The sequence below is a fragment of the Schistocerca cancellata genome, chromosome 6, assembly GCF_023864275.1.
Source record: "Schistocerca cancellata isolate TAMUIC-IGC-003103 chromosome 6, iqSchCanc2.1, whole genome shotgun sequence".
Taxonomy (NCBI): Eukaryota; Metazoa; Arthropoda; class Insecta; order Orthoptera; family Acrididae; genus Schistocerca; species Schistocerca cancellata.
This window is the reverse complement of record NC_064631.1, coordinates 311,499,015-311,518,315: the sequence shown is the minus strand read 5'-3', so window position 1 is coordinate 311,518,315 and position 19,301 is coordinate 311,499,015.

Here is a 19,301-nt window from a genome sequence, read left to right as displayed (position 1 = left end):
CCTTATTTGCAAATGACGCTGTGTGAAATGTAAACAGGTTAGTCCGCGAATTCCATCGTATGCGACGCGTAGCGGACAGGTGCGGCCGGTATTGTCGACACGTAGACGACAATCTCTCTAATTAGAACGGCGGTTCGCGCTGGCAGCGGTCACGTTCCGCATTAAACGGACCTATCAGCCGACGTGCTACGTGATTGGAGAGGAGGCACAGGACAGCACGTTCCAAAGGGCTCAACGATTTCCAGTGTCGAATAAGGTACAGGCCTCCAGTATGCTGTAGTCACGAGACGTATGAAATATTACTCGCCCGCATCTCGTGGTCGTGCGGTAGCGTTCTCGCTTCCCACGCTCGGGTTCCCGGGTTCGATTCCCGGCGGGGTCAGAGATTTTCTCTGCCTCGTGATGGCTGGGTGTTGTGTGCTGTCCTTAGGTTAGTTAGGTTTAAGTAGTTCTAAGTTCTAGGGGACTGATGACCATAGATGTTAAGTCCCATAGTGCTCAGAGCCATTTGAACCATTTTTTTTTAAATATTACTCAAAATTGCTTGGAAGAGGAAGCCTATTTTACAGTACCCAGTCAGACATATACTACTAGCCATTAAAATAGCTACACAAAGAATAAATTCAGATGATAAACGGGTATTCTTTGGGCAAATATATTACACTAGAACTGAAATGTGATTACATTTTCACGTAATTTGGGTGCATAGATCCTGAGAAATCAGTACCCACAACAACCACCTTTGGCCGTAATAACGGCCTTGATACGCCTGGGCATTGAGTCAAACAGAGCCTGGATGGCGTGTACAGGTACAGCTGCCCATGCAGCTTCAACACGATACCACAGTTCATCAAGAGCAGTGACTGGCGTATTGTGACGACCAGCTGCTCGGCCACCATTGACCAGACGTTTTCAATTGCTGAGAGATCTGGAGAATGTGCTGGCCAGGGTAGCAGTGGAACATTTCCTGTAACCAGAAAGTCCCGTCCAGAACCTGCAACATTCGGTCGTGCATTATCCTGCTGAAATGTAGGGTTTCGAAGGAATCAAATGAAAGGTAGAGCCACGGGTCGTAACACATCTGAAATGTAACGTTTACTGTTCAAAGTGCCGTCAAAGCGAACAAGAGGTTGTAAGAGATCCATGATTAAGGAATTTGTTGCTAGCGCACTCGAGCAGATGTAATTTCGATGGATTGCTCACGCGCTGCCTGTGAAATGTAAGCTGTAAGAGAATCTCAGGCCAGAGATCAGTGTTGTATGCAGTAGGAGTTTGTAGTAGCTAGCAGTCTGGTGTATGGAGTTGGCTGGGACGGTCGTGGGGAGCGATTGCGGTGCCTGAGCAATGTAGTATAAAGTAAAAGCAACCTCGCGCATATGTGTATCCACAGGATATGTGGACTGTAATAGAAGAAGTGTCATGGTGATCTATCCATTGGCAAATGATTCTGGAATAGTCCCCCATTCTGATATCCGGAAGACTGCCAAGGGGGAGGTGACCATGAGGAAAAGATTGAATTATCAACGGAAGGATAACGTCGAGGCGTAAATGTCGGAAGCTTGAACGGGGTAGGAAAACTAGAAAATTTGAAAATCGAAATGTAAAGGCTCAGTATAGACATAGTAGGGGTCATTGATGTGAAGTGAACAAAAGACAACTATTTCTGGTCATATGAGTTTAGGGTAATATCAACAGCAGCAGAAAACAGTATAACTGGAGTAGGATTCGTTATGAATAGGAAGGGGAGGGGAGGGCCAGAGAGTGTGTTACTGTGAACAGTGGAGTGACAGGGTTCTTATCAGAATCGAAAGCAAACCAACACCGACAACTATAGTTCACGTATACATGCCGACGTCGCAAGCTGAAGATGAAAAGATAGAGAAAGTGTATGAGGATACTGAAAGGGTAATACAGTATGTAAAGGGAAATGAAAATCTAATAGTCATGGTTTCTGGAATGCAGTTGTAGGGTAAGAAGTAGAAGAAAAGGTAACAGGAAAATACGAGCTAAGGACAAGGAATGAGAGAGGAGAAAGGCTAATTGAGTTCCGTAACAAGTTTGAGCTAGTAATATCTAATACCCTGTACAAGAATCACAAGAAGAGGAGGTATACTTACAAAATATTGGTGTACTACTGAGTCTGAATACTGTTCAGCGAACGAGGGCAAGACGTGCGTATGTAATGCAACAAAATCGTGAGATGAAAGTCTGCTCACTTGGCCTCTGCAACTTTTCTGTAGTGTAATGGAAAAGATTCCAGCAATTCAGAGTCCTGCTCATCGATCTGGAAGCAATATGCGGCAGATGCATGAAAATCAGCGTCTGGGCCAATCGGAAGGTGAGATGTGGCGTCTGCGTTGTGTTTGGTTGTTGTGGGAGAGGAGACCAGACAGCGAGGTCACTGGTCTCATCGGAATAGGAAAGGACGGGGAAGAAAGTCGGCTCTTTCAAAGGAACTATCCTGGCATTTGCCTGGAGCGATTTAGGGAAATCACGGAAAACCTTAATCAGGATGGCCGGACGCGGGAATGAACCTTCGTCCTCCCGAATGCGAGTCCAGTGTGCTAACGTCTGCATTGCAATGCTTTGCTGTAGATCTCTACACAATTTCATACTGATACTGCGAAAGCAACAAATCACATCATTGAAAATTTAAGTTGTGCTTGTAGGAAAAGGCTTTGACGGGTGAAACAAGGGCTACAAAAGCTTATAAGCTATCAATAAGTAAACTTCCGATCATACAAATAGTGATAGAATTCAGTGACACCACACAATATAGCGAGAGCCTCTTTTTCAATTTGAGCATAATTAATAACTTTGAGCAAACGCAATAGGTCTTTCTTGTGCACCAATTCGGTGCGAAAGCACAGCGCCAATTCCGTAGGAAGAAGCGTCTACTTGCAAAACTACTGGCTTGGCAGGAACTAAATGCACTAAACATCTGTCACTAAGTAAAGCATTTTTGAGTTCCTGAAAGGCGTGTTGATAGTTTTTAGTCCACACAGAAGGGACATTTTTGTGACGCAAGCGATGCAATGGAGCCGTAATCTCAGGGCATTCGGTATGAAGCGAATGTTGTATGTCTTTTTTTGTTTTTTGTTTTTCGTTTTAGGGCGCAAAACTTCTATGGTCATTAGCGCCCAAGATGTTGTATGTCGTTTTGCCTAATACTGACCGTAGTTCACACACATTACGAGGAACAGGCAGGTCACGGATTGCAAACAACTGAGATTGGAGGGGTGCACACACTGACTGTTTCTCACACGTCCTAAGCACTGTAGTTCAGTTTGAAATAATTCTCACTTTTCGAGACGACACTTGATTCCTACATCTGACAACACTCAAAAAAAGACTACGCAGATTGGCAGTGTGTTCCTCTGGTGGACGACCTGAGACAAGCGTATTGTCTAGGTAGTTCGAACAAAACAGCACTTTTATCAGTCAGCTGTTCCAGGCAACGTTGAAAAAGGCGGGTGCGGAAGCACTGCCGAAGGGCTAATACAAGTACGTGAACAGTCCTATGTGTGTATTTACAACAAACACTTTCTGTGATTCCCCAACCAATGGAATTTGCCATTACGCGCCTTGCAGATCTATCTCAGAAAAGTAACGTGTTACAACAAGCCTCTCCCAGAGTTCCTCCGAGCGAGGTAATGGATAATGTGTGTGGGTTGACTTTAGACTAGAAGTCAACACAAATGCGAATGCGACCACATAGCTTAGGCAACGAAAGAAGAGGACATTCGCATTGACTAGCTTGAATGTGAGCAATTACACCATTATCTTGCAGTTGTTTCAATTCACTGGCTACTTTGTCTCTTACAGCAATTGGAATTGGGCGGGCTGAAAAACTTTTGCTGTGCATTTTCTTTCAATGTTACATGAGCTGCAAAGTTATTACCTTTTCCCATTACTTCTGAAAATACATCGGCGAATTCGTGAAGCAAGCTAGCGACACTGTCTTTTGGTGCAAAAGCTGATATGGAAAGTACGTTCTCTTGAACACTAAGTCAAAATAAATCAAAGGCAGCTAAACCAAATACGTTCTCACTGTCTCTTGATTTCAACACTATAATTTCACTGTCCTGCTGTACGACTTGTAAGTGGCAGGCAAACTACACTGTCGCAGCACTAGAATGCCCTGTCCGTTGTAAGCAGTGAGGTGCTCGCTAAATTTCGAAAGGAATGATGAGTTTAACTATTCATACGTGGCAGGATTAAGCAAAGTTACTGAGGCACCTTTGTCTAACTGAAGGTTCACACGACGGCCAGAAGTTTGTAATGAGACAAATAGTTTGTTTGAACGTCGTTACACGGCTTTAGAGTGGGAAGGAGGCACAACCTTAATGTTACTTTTGTCAGAACTTGTTGTAGGTTTGGAAAACATAGCATTCACTGCATGTGCAGCAGCCTGTTTTTTTCTGGAAGTTTTCAAAATTGGCGTTTTTGTGGCGTTGCGAACAAACTGCTTGGTCATAGCTTTTTTTCCACACATGTGCCACGTTGCATTACGTGATGGGCAATCTTGTCTTTTATTGCGAGCAAGACTCTAGAGCAAGCCTTCACGAAGTTCACAGGCTTGTTTCCATGTTTGCGTGGCTACCAGCGCGGCTGTGGACGCACTCGTTTTTGCGGCTACTTGGCGGCGGTCGCGAGTTGCTCTAAAATTTTCAATACTTGAAGAAGCGATGAGCAACGGTCTTGCCGCAGTGGTTACACCGGATCCCGTGAGACCACAGAAGTTAAGCGCTGTCGGGCGTGGTCGGCACTTGGATGGGTGACCATCGAGGCCGCCATGCGCTGTTTCCATTTTTCGGGGTAAAATCAACCTCGTGATGCGAACTGAGGAGCTACTCGACCGATTAGTAGCGGCTTCGGTCAAGAATATCATCATAAAGACCGGGAGAGCGGTGTGCTGACCCCACGCCCCTCCTAACCGCATCCTCCACAGAGGATGACACGGCGGTCGGATGGTCCCGGTCGGCCACTCGTGATCTACCGACGGAGTGGGTGGGGGGGGGGGAGTAATGGATCAGAGTACTTTAAGCTGTGTACGGGAGTGTTGTACTATCTTGGACATTGAATGTTATTCCATCTCCAATCATTAAATCACTGTAAAAGTTGCCCCAACTACATTTAATTTACACTTCCAAGTCATGCCCATTAATTCTGTGCACCACTGACGGCATGTATGTTCCAGATTTTTCTACAAGCGAAAGAACTGGTATCTGGCTGCATTTACTTGAACTTGCTGGTCATATTACTGAGTAAATGCAGCGATTGCATCGTCATAGCTGAGCTCGTGTGGAGAAGCAGTTGGGCATATCTCTGGACTAACCTGAACACTGGGGACCCCACAATGGAGAGAACGCACTGAAGCTTTACAGTCCCTTGAACAGGATGAACTTCACAATCTGCTTCGAACTTTGTCAGGTATTCGAGCCTGTATCGTTAGATTCCCAGAACGTTGGTATGCTGGTCGGTGGCATTTGTTGCACAGATTTTTTGGTCTGTTGTGTGGCCGACGAGTCTTGTGCATCCAGAAGTTGTTGTACTATTGACAATAAGGTAGGAATTTGTTGGTTCTGAAACTGAAAAACTTGTGTCAGATTGATCACGTTTGCCTCTGAAAAGAGAGGTTTGATTAGATCTGCAGCTCCCCTCCTGGAATACATGCAGGAACACAATAATAAATTACCAAAATCATCACCCCTGCAAGCTAAAACACTAGAGAAGCAAACCAAATCTTCTACAGCACTGAATTATCCACGTCGCCACTTTTGTGTCGTCGTTGACACTGTAGAGTTTTGTACCATGGGAAGCAGGGAGAGGATGTTGTTTGGTGGCCGGTATCCTCTTTTTACTACTCAATTGCACACTTGCATTAGCAGGGTTCTTTATTCATAAGAATAAGCTGCTACTTATCTTTTAGCAAGTTTTTGTATTAGACGCTGTTCCTTAATAGTCCAAGTAAGCCTCACTGCTGGTGAAGTGCAAGTTCCGCTATGTACACTACTCTGGTCGCTAGGTACTGACTGACTGAGCAGAGTCTGTCAGTCACAGTCTCTATTGACTTGGGAACCACATGGAGCCCACCTTTCGTAAGTCTCTATCTACTCTGGATGCAACTGATTGTCAGCGGTTGACTGGCGATCCAAATAATGGAGGCCGAGAGGGCGTTGGTGGCACGTTTCTTGCGAATCTGTCTTTGGACTCCCTCCTGATAGGAACACTTGCTTTAGTGCCTACTATCGATCTTCTCGCAATCTCTTTGCCAACCCGTGTGCTGGCGACAGCTTACGCCAGTACAACGTTAATGGTGAACAGCCAGTCCATAAAGAAATACAGTCAAAAAACGTCTACCATTACGGTACATAGTACATATAATGTGACAATGCTTGTATCTTCCATCTATCGATAGCTCTCATCAAGGAAAGGAACATAAGTCATTGTCAATCAAAGTCAAGACGTTCAAAAGAGAACAGAGAGAAACAGTAACGGAATAAGCTACCAAATTTAATGACTATTATGGGGAAAAGAAATACATGTCTATACATTTCGTCCAAACAAAGCACCATATGGTTCTTTATGTATGATTTCCTAACACTGTGCCAATAATTTCGTAGGAAATTCACATTTATTTTATATTATTGATCTTGTAGAATTGTGTATGAACGTGTGCTTTTTCCATGCTTTTGTTTATATATCATCACTTATTGCTGGATTAGTATAGCTAGATATATGGATAAGTTACACATTCTATAAAGCATTTACAGGGAATATCCTCAGCATGTCATGAATAGTATTTATGATGCATCTATCTACATCTACGTCTACGCAAACCACAGTGAACTGCATGGCAGAAGGTTCATCGCATTGTACTAGTTAGTACGTTTCTCCTGTTAATTTCACGTATGTAGTATGGGAAGAATGATTGTTTAATGCTTCCACGAGTACTGTAACTAACCTAATCTTTTCTCCACGATCTCAATGGGAGCAATACATATTGGTTTGTACTACTGGTTGGTTATAATTAAAGTGTAACTACTCACATAGGACCAATGTTTGCCGTAATTATCGGATGGCTGCAAAACCGGTTAAATATTCTAATGCGCTAATGCAGGGCTCACTTATGCGCGCATATGTGGTTAGCAAATACAATGGCGGAAAAATTCAGTACTCGAATTTGGTTGACCTGTCTCTACATCCGGAAGGTTACGTCTATTTAATTTTGGGGCGAGTCGGAAAAGAGAGGCGCTAGTGTCTCAACTAAAAGAATGCAAATCAGGTTGACTTTAAATATACCCTCTGTCGGTCGTGATATTGGAACTGGTGAGCTGAAGCTAGCGAAAGACGACGACACTATTATCAACAGCTCACTGAGTCTGAACGAGGAGGTGTAATGGGGCTATGAGAAGCTGGACTTCCTTCCACTATAATACGAAAGACTTTGCGGCACTGTTCTCATTGTACGTGATTTCTTCCAGCAGTGGTCACGGGAAGGTACGTTAGCAGGAAGACTGAGCTCCTGACGGCCACGTGGCACTACCGAGAGGGGAGACTGGCGCTCGGCGTATGGCTGTGGAGCATTGTAATGCATCAGAAACAGCAATTAGAGTTGCATTTAGCATCACAGTGATACAATGGACCGTTACAAGTAGGTTACGCCCTGTAGCGTGCATTCCACTGACCACAAACCACCACAGTTTTCGAACTCAGTGGTGTCAATCGAGTGTTCATTGGAGCGTGAGGTGCTGTACTGTTATGTTTTCTGATGAAAATCTGCTCTGTCTCGTTGTCATTAGTGATCGTCTGTCGGTTACAAGGAGGCCAGCTGAGGGCTTATAACCAACTTGTCTGCATGTTTCACACACTGGACTGACTTACACCGGGACTTAACGTCTGGGTTGCGTTTTCGTATGCCTGCAAGAGCTCTCTCGTGGTTATCCAATACACTCTGACAGAAAATTGTACGTCAATCTGGTGTGTACGCCCGTTTTTTCTGCCATTCGTGAGCGGCAATAGAGAGGGTGTTTTCCAACAGTATAACGCACGCCCGGAAACTCATGTTGTAGCCTAGCATGCTCTACAGAGTTTCGTCACGTTGCCCTGGCCCGTTCGAACACCAGATATGTCTCCAATCAGGCACGTATGCGACATCAAGAGACGAGAGCTTCAACGTCATCCCCAACCAGCATTAACCGTCTCTTTGCTGACCGACTAACTGTCACAGGCACAGAAATGCCTCCCACAAACTGACGTCCAGTGCATTTAGGAGACAATGCATGCGCGTTCGCATGCTTTCATTCAACGTTTCGGCAGTTATACCTGTTATTAATGCACTAGCATTTCTCATGTGTGACGTACAGCACCTGTACGAGACAATACATACACGTCCGCATGCTTTCATTCAACGTTTTGGCAGTTATACCTGTTATTAATGCACTAGCATTTCTCATTTGTAACGATTTACCTCGCGCTTACATTAACTTGTGATCTTGCAACGTTAATCGCTTAATATGACATCTAGAGAAAAGTATTTCAGACATTTAACTTGTTTCTTTGTATTATGAGATTTTTCCGTCAGTGTACGTTACATCGGATTTTGTTGTAATTTAAATTATGTACGTTCTTTCCCTTATACACTCCTGGAAATGGAAAAAAGAACACATTGACACCGGTGTGTCAGACCCACCATACTTACTCCGGACACTGCGAGAGGGCTGTACAAGCAATGATCACACGCACGGCACAGCGGACACACCAGGAACCGCGGTGTTGGCCGTCGAATGGCGCTAGCTGCGCAGCATTTGTGCACCGCCGCCGTCAGTGTCAGCCAGTTTGCCGTGGCATACGGAGCTCCATCGCAGTCTTTAACACTGGTAGCATGCCGCGACAGCGTGGACGTGAACCGTATGTGCAGTTGACGGACTTTGAGCGAGGGCGTATAGTGGGCATGCGGGAGGCCGGGTGGACGTACCACCGAATTGCTCAACACATGGGGCCTGAGGTCTCCACAGTACATCGATGTTGTCGCCAGTGGTCGGCGGAAGGTGCACGTGCCCGTCGACCTGGGACCGGACCGCAGCGACGCACGGATGCACGCCAAGACCGTAGGATCCTACGCAGTGCCGTAGGGGACCGCACCGCCACTTCCCAGCAAATTAGGGACACTGTTGCTCCTGGGGTATCGGCGAGGACCATTCGCAACCGTCTCCACGAAGCTGGGCTACGGTCCCGCACACCGTTAGGCCGTCTTCCGCTCACGCCCCAACATCGTGCAGCCCGCCTCCAGTGGTGTCGCGACAGGCGTGAATGGAGGGACGAATGGAGACGTGTCGTCTTCAGCGATGAGAGTCGCTTCTGCCTTGGTGCCAATGATGGTCGTATGCGTGTTTGGCGCCGTGCAGGTGAGCGCCACAATCAGGACTGCATACGACCGAGGCACACAGGGCCAACACCCGGCATCATGGTGTGGGGAGCGATCTCCTACACTGGCCGTACACTACTGGTGATCGTCGAGGGGACACTGAATAGTGCACGGTACATCCAAACCGTCATCGAACCCATCGTTCTACCATTCCTAGACCGGCAAGGGAACTTGCTGTTCCAACAGGACAATGCACGTCCGCATGTATCCCGTGCCACCCAACGTGCTCTAGAAGGTGTAAGTCAACTACCCTGGCCAGCAAGATCTCCGGATCTGTCCCCCATTGAGCATGTTTGGGACTGGATGAAGCGCCGTCTCACGCGGTCTGCACGTCCAGCACGAACGCTGGTCCAACTGAGGCGCCAGGTGGAAATGGCATGGCAAGCCGTTCCACAGGACTACATCCAGCATCTCTACGATCGTCTCCATGGGAGAATAGCAGCCTGCATTGCTGCGAAAGGTGGATATACACTGTACTAGTGCCGACATTGTGCATGCTCTGTTGCCTGTATCTATGTGCCTGTGGTTCTGTCAGTGTGATCATGTGATGTATCTGACCCCAGGAATGTGTCAATAAAGTTTCCCCTTCCTGGGGCAATGAATTCACGTTGTTCTTATTTCAATTTCCAGGAGTGTATTTTACATTATGTATACCCCGTGGCTGTCAACTGAAATCAGGCACAGGTCTAAATTAGTACACCATATCATCTGTAAATATGAGGTATGTTAGGAGATCGTCTACTTTGACTTCTTGTTTATAATTAATCCGTAAAATACATGTTTATGTTAAATTCGTTTCATATACACCACTGGCCTCACCATTGCAGTGTCAGGTCTGTTTTAGTGTGCCAAACGTGTTTTCGTTGCTTGTGTGCAGCTGGGGTGATTTCTGGATATCGGTAAAAGCTTTTGTGAAGCTTAGGTATGGTCAGCTATATGATGTAGTTCCACTGCACGTCAGCGAACTTTAAATCTGTTCAGTTTGCCATTCTATGTATTTGTGTGTATGTGTGTTTGTTTAATTTTTTGTTGTCCAATAGTTAGTTTAGACTGCTCAATATTTTTTTGTAAAATAGTATTCTTTGGACGTTGATAACTTCCGATGTATTTTAGGATTTCGAGATATGTTCCTATGCAACAGGAGTAGTGGTTGTTTTTAATGAGATGGTCTCAAATGTGGAATGTATGCTGCTACTTTTTAGTGTTTTTAAATGTTTTGAGTATCTTATCCTGAAATTTCAACATGTCTGTCCGATGTATACTGAATCACAGTCTTTGCGGATTAACTGGCATATAACTGCTATGTTGAATTTGTCTGTGGTGATGCTGCGTATTTTTAATGTTTTCCGCAGTTTGCTGACTGTCTTACACGCTACTTGTGTCATCTTCTGTCCTCGTGATGTTTCCTGTTCTGTGTGATATTCTGTTGTCAAATTTCTGGATGTGCTATGTTTCCTGTTGACTGTGGTTTCTTCACCTTGTGTACTTTGTGTCTTCTCTGTTGTGTGGCTGTAACAGGTATGTTGTGGTGTCGTACTGTAGTGTGTGCTCAGTGGCGGTTGTAATTTTATTTTATGGTTTAGTTTATCAACAGTGTTTCTTTTGTAACCAGTACATGTGTCAAAATTTCTGATTATGATTAGTTCTTGTCTATCCTTTGTCCATAGGATTTATCTGAGGCTGCCCTGCTTGCTCGTGAACTAAGTATAATTTGACAGATTGCCACAGAAAATACTGTGTGCGTGGTACGGTATCTGCGATTACGGTGGGTCTTCTACAAACATTTGTATCTATGTACTACGAACGTAGAAGTGGGAATACAAACTGTTTCACCGGTCGGCTTTTAATGAAGCCTTTTTCTCGTCGTGGACGCCAACTGTTTCGCACCACTGCATCTACTAGATTGCAAACTTGTTTTCTTTGTAGCCTCCCTCAATGATCCCATCGATTAGTACCGCAATGCTGAGCTCCATTACATTTCGTTGGGACATACGTCAGCAGTAGCGCTAACAATGTGCTTTGCAAATAATTTCCAAACTCAGCTACCATTTGTATGTATTATCACCACGCAACTACTAATTATGCATTTCAACACTGAGTCTGATAAGCGCGTACTGTTTATTGTCTTACTGCGTTACTGTTATTATTATTACTATTATCGTTGAAAATGTGGAAACATCACGTCCATTCCGTTGGGGAAACAGTGTAATTCGAAACTAACATTTCACAGTTAGCAGTGTTGGGGTGGTCTCACAGAACAAAAGCTGTAGGAGAGAGGTGATGGGCGTGAGGCAGGACAGCCCGCTGTGTCTAATGATGTGTTTAATACGGTAAGCGCTGTTCACCAGACATTGACTAGTTGCTAACGGAGTAATGAAAGCGAGACAGACGCTACGAACATTAGTACGCGTATCGTATTTTCTTCTTGTATTATTGTAAAACAATATGACAGATGCATAGTTTACACGAACGATAAATATGTGGATATGGTTCTGGTCGCTCGTGCATCTGTTTACCGGAGTGATGTCGCTAGTGAATACACCGTTAGGTATCCTGGTCGTCGTCATCCAGATAAAAACGCGTTACATCTTCTGCAGCTTCACTTTAGGTAGACAAGTTCTCTCCTTCCACTATAGCATGACAGAGGTCGTCCACGGACTCACCGTGCTACTGAGGAAGCTATTTTGGTCATACACCAAGACCCCCAGTGAAGTAAACGTAGCGTAGCAAGGCAACTGCGTGTCTCGCAACGCGCGGTCTTCGACGTGCTGCACGAGTATGAGCTGCGTTCCTATCATTATTCTTTAACGCAACACCTGGGTCCTGCAGACCGCAGTCTGCGGATGCAATTCTGTGAGTGATTCCAATAACAACAGGAAGCCAACGACGACTTCATGAACACCATAAAGGTCGGATGTAGCAGCGTTCACTTGTGAGGGTGTTTTCAATATGCATGATGCCCACAATTTGTGTGACGTTTAACAGTACGACACCATTGACCTTGAATATTAAGTACGCTTTTGTATCAACCCCTGAGCCCGAATGTTGGACAGGAGCTAGGAAGGACTATTTGACAGGACGGAATAACAGACAACAGTTAGAGTCCCTAATTGTTTTCTGGCCGGCTGACTGCGCGAAGGTATGATGGATTCCTCACAAACAATTTGTCTGACGCACTGTTCGGCAGAGGTTACCGTTCTACCATGCTTGCGCACTTCCCCACTTTGAAATTAATATGTGACAGAAAGTAAACAGAATATTTCCAGGGAAATATGTTAGATAGTGAGGTCCAATTTTGGGGCATTCGCGCTCACGTCACCGAAATCATCTGTATATTTTCCTCTCGAAACACTCGAAGGAGCACATATACTCTGCTCAGCCGACCACATGTGGAAAAATTGATAGAGCGTGTTCATGCTGCTCTTATATCTATGGATGTGTCCGCGGCGCGAAGAGTCCAGAGGTATATGATCAAGCGGGTAGCACAATGTTTGGAGGTGGGGGGGGGGGGGGCGGTCCCTGGGGACAACAGTATTTTGTTAACGTCATTAATATGAAAGTTGTTACTGTCGCTGGTTGCTAATGAGTTACATCTGAGCGGACATACTGCATGTCGTAGAAATAACAAGCTGATGTTGAGTTATTTAACCGTGCTATCATCATTAGCGTTTCGAAATTAATACTTTTTTAGTAGTTATTCTGCCCTATGGAGGGTCATTTGTTTCAGCTGTCTGTTTCTGATATTTCTGGCCACAGTTTTGTTATGTTCTGTTATTTTCACCATTAAAAAACACTGTACTATGTATATGTCGTAACTTGTGGCTTAAGAAAAGGTGTGTACAACAGTATTGTATGGTATAATCAAATTGGTAAATAAAACCAAATAACCGTCGACCCAGAATCTAACCTTAAACCTCCCGCATACTAACCAAAACGCTAGCTACTGCACCAAGTGCATGTCGTTACTGCGAGATCTTGGCGGAGGTACTTACAATAGATGTTATTACATGGTTGCTACATTCCCAATAATTAACGTCCATGCACTGCCGGATTGCGAGTGCGAAAATTTTTCTTCAACCTGTGTGTGAGTGTGTGTGTGTGTGTGTGTGTGTGACTGAGCCTTAATGGGTGTCAACAGTATATAAGTAGCGTGAGGATAAGGTGGATGGAAATTTGGGCTTTGGTCACGGACAACGTCCGGACGGGCGAGGCAGCTAATTAACCGTTCAGGAGAAATAGTTAGAGTCCCAGAGTGGCACGAATTTTCACATTCATGGCCCATTACCAGCCGTTGTCTGGCTTCCCATGAATTCGTAATACTTCAGGGTCCGGCATTAAAGAAATATCTGTGTATTAATATACAACTAAATATTGTTTTAGCTGTATAAAATTAATGTTAGCTTTAAATGAAGTAGGTTAAAAACACGTATTATACAGGGTGTTACAAAAAGGTACGGCCAAACTTTCAGGAAACATTCCTCACAAACAAATAAAGAAAAGAAGTTATGTGGACATGTGTCCGGAAACGCTTAATTTCCATGTTAGAGCTCATTTTAGTTTCGTCCACCTACGCTCAATGGAGCACGTTATCATGGTTTCATACGGGATACTCTACCTGTGCTGCTAGAACTTGTGCCTTTAAAAGTACGACACAACATGTGGTTCCAGCACGATAGAGCTCCTGCACATTTCAGTCGAAGTGTTCGTACGCTTCTCAACAACAGATTCGGTGACCGATGGATTGGTAGAGGCGGACTAAATCCATAGCCTCCACGCTCTCCTGACCTCAACCCTCTTGACTTTCATTTATGGGGGCATTTGAAAGCTCTTGTCTACGAAACCCCAGTACCAAATGCAGAGACTCTTCGTGCTCGTATTGTGGACGGCTGTGATACAATACGCCATTCTGCAGGGCTGCATCAGCGCATCAGGGGTTCCATGCGACGGAGGGTGGATGCATGTATCCTCGCTAACGGAGGACATTTTGAACATTTCCTGTAACAACGTGTTTGGAGTCACGCTGGTACGTTCTGTTGCTGTGTGTTTCCATTCCATGATTAATGTGATTTGAAGAGAAGTAATAAAATGAGCTCTAACATGGCAAGTAAGCGTTTCCGGACATATGTCCACATAACATATTTTCTTTCTTTGTGTGTGAGGAATGTTTCCTGAAAGTTTGGCCGTACCTTTTTGTAACACCCTGTATGTGTGTACCAACTCTAGGTGGAGTAGAGCAGTTTTAAGGCATAAATTGTGTTTTGCGGATATATAAGGATAAAGAGGGGAGGTGTGGGGCTGAAGGACGAGGAATAGTAGTTTGCCAGATTATGGTTGTGCACTTTTCTCCTTCATAGGTCTGCAAACTGAAGATCGAGCAGTAATTCCCCACTATCTACTCCACTGCGTGACAAGAAGGAACTACAGGTTGTTTCACAAAGTTATTCGGATCCTCCACACAGCACGTCTTATGAATCACTGACGACGCAATGAGCAAGCATGTCGGGGGGTGTTTATTTTCTACAAAGTACATTAACACTACGTAGAATGCAAATATGAGTTGCTAACAATACTAATGTAATTAACGCATACTGACTTATCTGGGTAAATCTCTAGACACTTTTCTACATTGCTAGAGGCGAAATTGATTCTTAGTCATCCTGTTAAGCATTATACTGTGTTTTCTGGGAAAGACTACTTCGTCCACCATCAGCTCTGATCGATTTTCAGTTTACGGACAGGCTACACATCGCCAGCATTTTCTTTGTGAGATCTCAGTAGTCGCCGCTGATACGACAAAACTGGCGGGAGGATGGTGCAAGCCGAGTTTACGGAAAGCCATTTGTTGCATCACAATGGTTGGTAATGTTTTATTTAACATGGTATACTTAAAACATTAATAACATACAAATCAATAGTAACAGGCTGAAATTGATTTCAGGAGCACAAACCAGATATACCATACTTATAATAAAGTAGCCTTGACAGAAGAGAAAGTTTAAGGCAAGTTAACACAAGTTACAAAAGGATGTTTAAATACTTCTTTTAGCAGTTGCAGTTTTTTACAGAAGAAGTAATACCTCTTTAAAATAAAAAGTTCACTTCGAGAGCACTTTAGCACTCGACATTTCAACCAGACAGATATGAATTCTCTACAGTTACAGAAAGAGCATTACCACAACAATTTTAGAACTACTCATTACATGGTAAACTTCAAACAGGGAAAGTGGTCCTTCCTTAGAAAAACATTACAAGTTCAGGATTTCGGTTAAAAATAACTTGAGAGAAATTTTGACGCTAGTAATTTAGAAACATAAGGAAAATTCTTTTTTTTATTTATACGTGCTGAATAATTACACGTGCAGAATATCACAAAACTGGAGGAGCTCATTAGCATTAGGAACTTTTCAAACAGGAAGGTAACAATGTTCAAAATTTTACAGGTTCAGGACTTGACAGACTGAAGACCCTTAAACATCATTACTTTCTCAAACAGGGAAGATATACATGATGAGTATTACACCAATTTTGATTGTCTCTTTGCCATAAGCAGCCTTTCAAACATAAGAGGCTAAAATGTTTTAAAATTTACAGGCTCAGGCTTGTTATAAAATGATCTGGAGTGCGCTTTGACCATTATCAACTTTGGAACAGAAAGCTAACAACAATTTTATTATTTACGTATTCAGCTATCCACAATTAAAGGATTGGGAGATTTCCAAATGAAAGCAAATTTTAAGGCAGCAATGACAAGACAAGGTCGGGTTGGTAGAGGCATGGCTTGGATCAACTGCAAGTACTATGGCAGTTAGGCAGGAGGTGAGAAAACTTGGATTTCGTGGTCGAGCGGCTACTCATAACCGACACATCACGCCGGTGAATGCCAAACGACGCCTCGACAGGTGTAAGGAGCGTAAACATTGTACGTTTGAACAGTGGAGTAACGTTCTGTGGAGTGACGAATCACAGTAAGCAATGCGGCAATCCGCAGGCAGGGTGTGGGTATGGCGAATGCCCGGTGAACGTCATCTGCAAGCGTGTGTAACGCCAACAGTAAAATTCTTAGGCGGTGGTGTTTTGGCGTGGTCGTGTTTTTCATGGAGGAAGCTTCCACCCGTTGCTGTTTAGCGTGACACTATCACAGCACACGCATACAGTGATGTCTTAAGCACCTTCTTGCTTCCCAGTGTTGAAGAGCAATTCGATGATGGCGATTTCATCTTTCAACCGGATCGAGAATCTGTTCATAATGTACGGCCTGAGGCGGTTTGGTTACACGTCAGTAACTTCCCTGTAATGGACTGGCGGGCACAGAGTCCTGACCGAAGTCGTATACAAACCTTGTTTTGGAACGCCGACATCTCGCCAGTCCTCACCGACCGACATCGATACCTCTCCTCAATGAAACTCTCCGTGAATAATGGGCTGCCATTCACGAAGAAGCCTTCCAGCACCAGATTGAACGTATGCCTGCGAGAGTGGAGCTGTCATCAAGGTTCAATTTGGGCCAACAACATATTGAATTCCAGCATCACCGATGGAGGGCGCGACTAACTTGTAAGTCACATTCAGCCAGGTGTCCGGATACTTATGATCACATGGTGTACTTAAGGAAAATTTAAGATGTAGTAAGAATTACTTGAAAGCTAATACCTAAGCACGAGATCACAGTAGTAATAATATATACAACATTAAACCACAAATTCCTTCTTTTAAGAGAAGTTCTGCATCTCACCAAAACCATGAGTACCATGAGTACAGAAAACGCACTTTCAGAAAACAGATTGGCAAGCTTCGCACTACCCACACATGGGAACAGGCGCTGCAACTCTTTCTTGCCTCCTATCGCTCCCGCCCACGAGACGGGCCATCACTGGCAGAACTTCTCCATGGCCCCCGCCATCGGATGCTGCTCCACTTGTCACACCCATCACAGCATCCGGCGCCGCTATCGGTTCGCAAGTATCGCTTTGAGCAGCAAGGAATGGTCCTTTTCAGGGTTTATGCCAACCATGGTTACTGGGAAAGAGGCGTGATCCAGGAGCGCATGGCTCTTGTATGTACTTGATTGCAGGTCCCGATGGTTTGCCATACCGCCACCAGAACTTAATTGTAGCGTGCCATTTGCCCCGTGATTCTGATGCTTTCCTTCCCCTAAATTCACGACCTCACAGGAGCGCGCGGCCGTGGCTGCCACCCGCTGGTTCTACCAAGGCACTCCAGCAGGAGCGTTTGGAGAATGCCCCTCACCCCCGCCAACCCCAGTCGCCAACCCGGTGGACCAGGTCTAATGTCACCATTGCCGTAAACGCCTCATTCATCGGGCAAATGGCGTTTGCTTACAACGACCATGCCCGATGTTACTATTCATGCGCAAGTCGGACAAGCGAGACCTTGTCACCTTAAGGGTCAGCCTCGATATTCAACCTAGGAGGTAAGTAATATATGTGTTTCACTGGAGCATATTACAACAAATTAATTTCACACTCATGCAATAGTGACAAAGATTTCCGATACTCTGAAAGATTGTAATGAAAAGGAAAGCACGCTTACAATATTTCAGTACACCCCAATAAGTCATCCATAAAGGGAGTTCACACAGAGAGAGGGGTTGGGGGCGGGGGGGGGGATTTAGTAGCTTGAATATGGAGTGGCGGAGAACAGAGGACAATCTAGCCTAACGTGAACAAGTCCAGCACCGGAGCTCTTGTGCCAAAATCCATAAACAGAAATACCTCATTTAAAAGTACGGTAGGGCGGGCGGTTACCAGAGAAAATCAACGTCATCACGACACCCACATCAGTAGAGAATCACACCCATAATCCAGATAGTCAATCAAGCGTAACAGCACAGAACCCAACTCCTGACAACCAACATAGTCCTGTACAAACAACAGCCCACTTGGACGAGCAACCATCGATCAGACCCCGTAATCTCACGCTCACTGTTTGTCACATGCCTTACCGTCCGTCAACAACCTGCCTCCAACTCCCTCTGATCAAAGAACCAACAACTAGAAGACCGATGCGCCACGTGGTGGGATAAAGCGAAAATGAATTGCGCCAGTATGCAAAGACGACAAAGCTCACCCTTCCCCACCAAAGGAAACATACTAGCCTCCCCGAGGGGATCTCATGTATGCCAGGTCAATTAGGGGTCCTAACGTGCTAATACGTACCATTAATATTTTTACGGTCTGTGAATTATACACTAGGATATTTACGGGGCTCAGAACCCTCAAAACTGAGCCACACCCTACAATTCGTGGGGTGAGTTTATAAGAGACAGGTCCTGCCGAACCCCAGACAGGTTAAGGTTTCTCATGAAGTTTCTGTCTCCAGCCTTAACCCGGAACTGCCTTGCGCCATGATCATAACATTTCCAAAGCCTATTGTTGGCTTGTTCAAAATATCTCCTCGCCTAACCGTAACTATGCCTGATAACGCCCGAGTCAATGATCTCTGGTAAAAGGTCATTAATATCACAAAGGTTGGACGAGGGACAATTAAGAGTGTAGGCAAACATCAGTGTACCATATTGGCTCCAGAGGCTTCGTGCTTCGCGTAATTAAAAGCAAGGTTGATCCTGGGAACTGAACTATCCAACTTGGTTTGGGACCTTACATGGTAAATAATAAGTTTAGCCCTACCCTTCCAGCAAAGGAGGACTGCGGATAACGAGGTGTGTTGGTGATATGCTTGATGCCATTACCAAAACAGAAACGCTTAATATCCATTGAGAGAAAGGCCGGCGCGTTATTTCTTACTAGAGCCCTAGGAGGAATAAACAGAGAAAGTATCACGCTAAGGTGATGAGCAGTAACAGATGTATGAACAAGCCAAAGGAACGGGAAGGAGGTGTCCACGACAACCA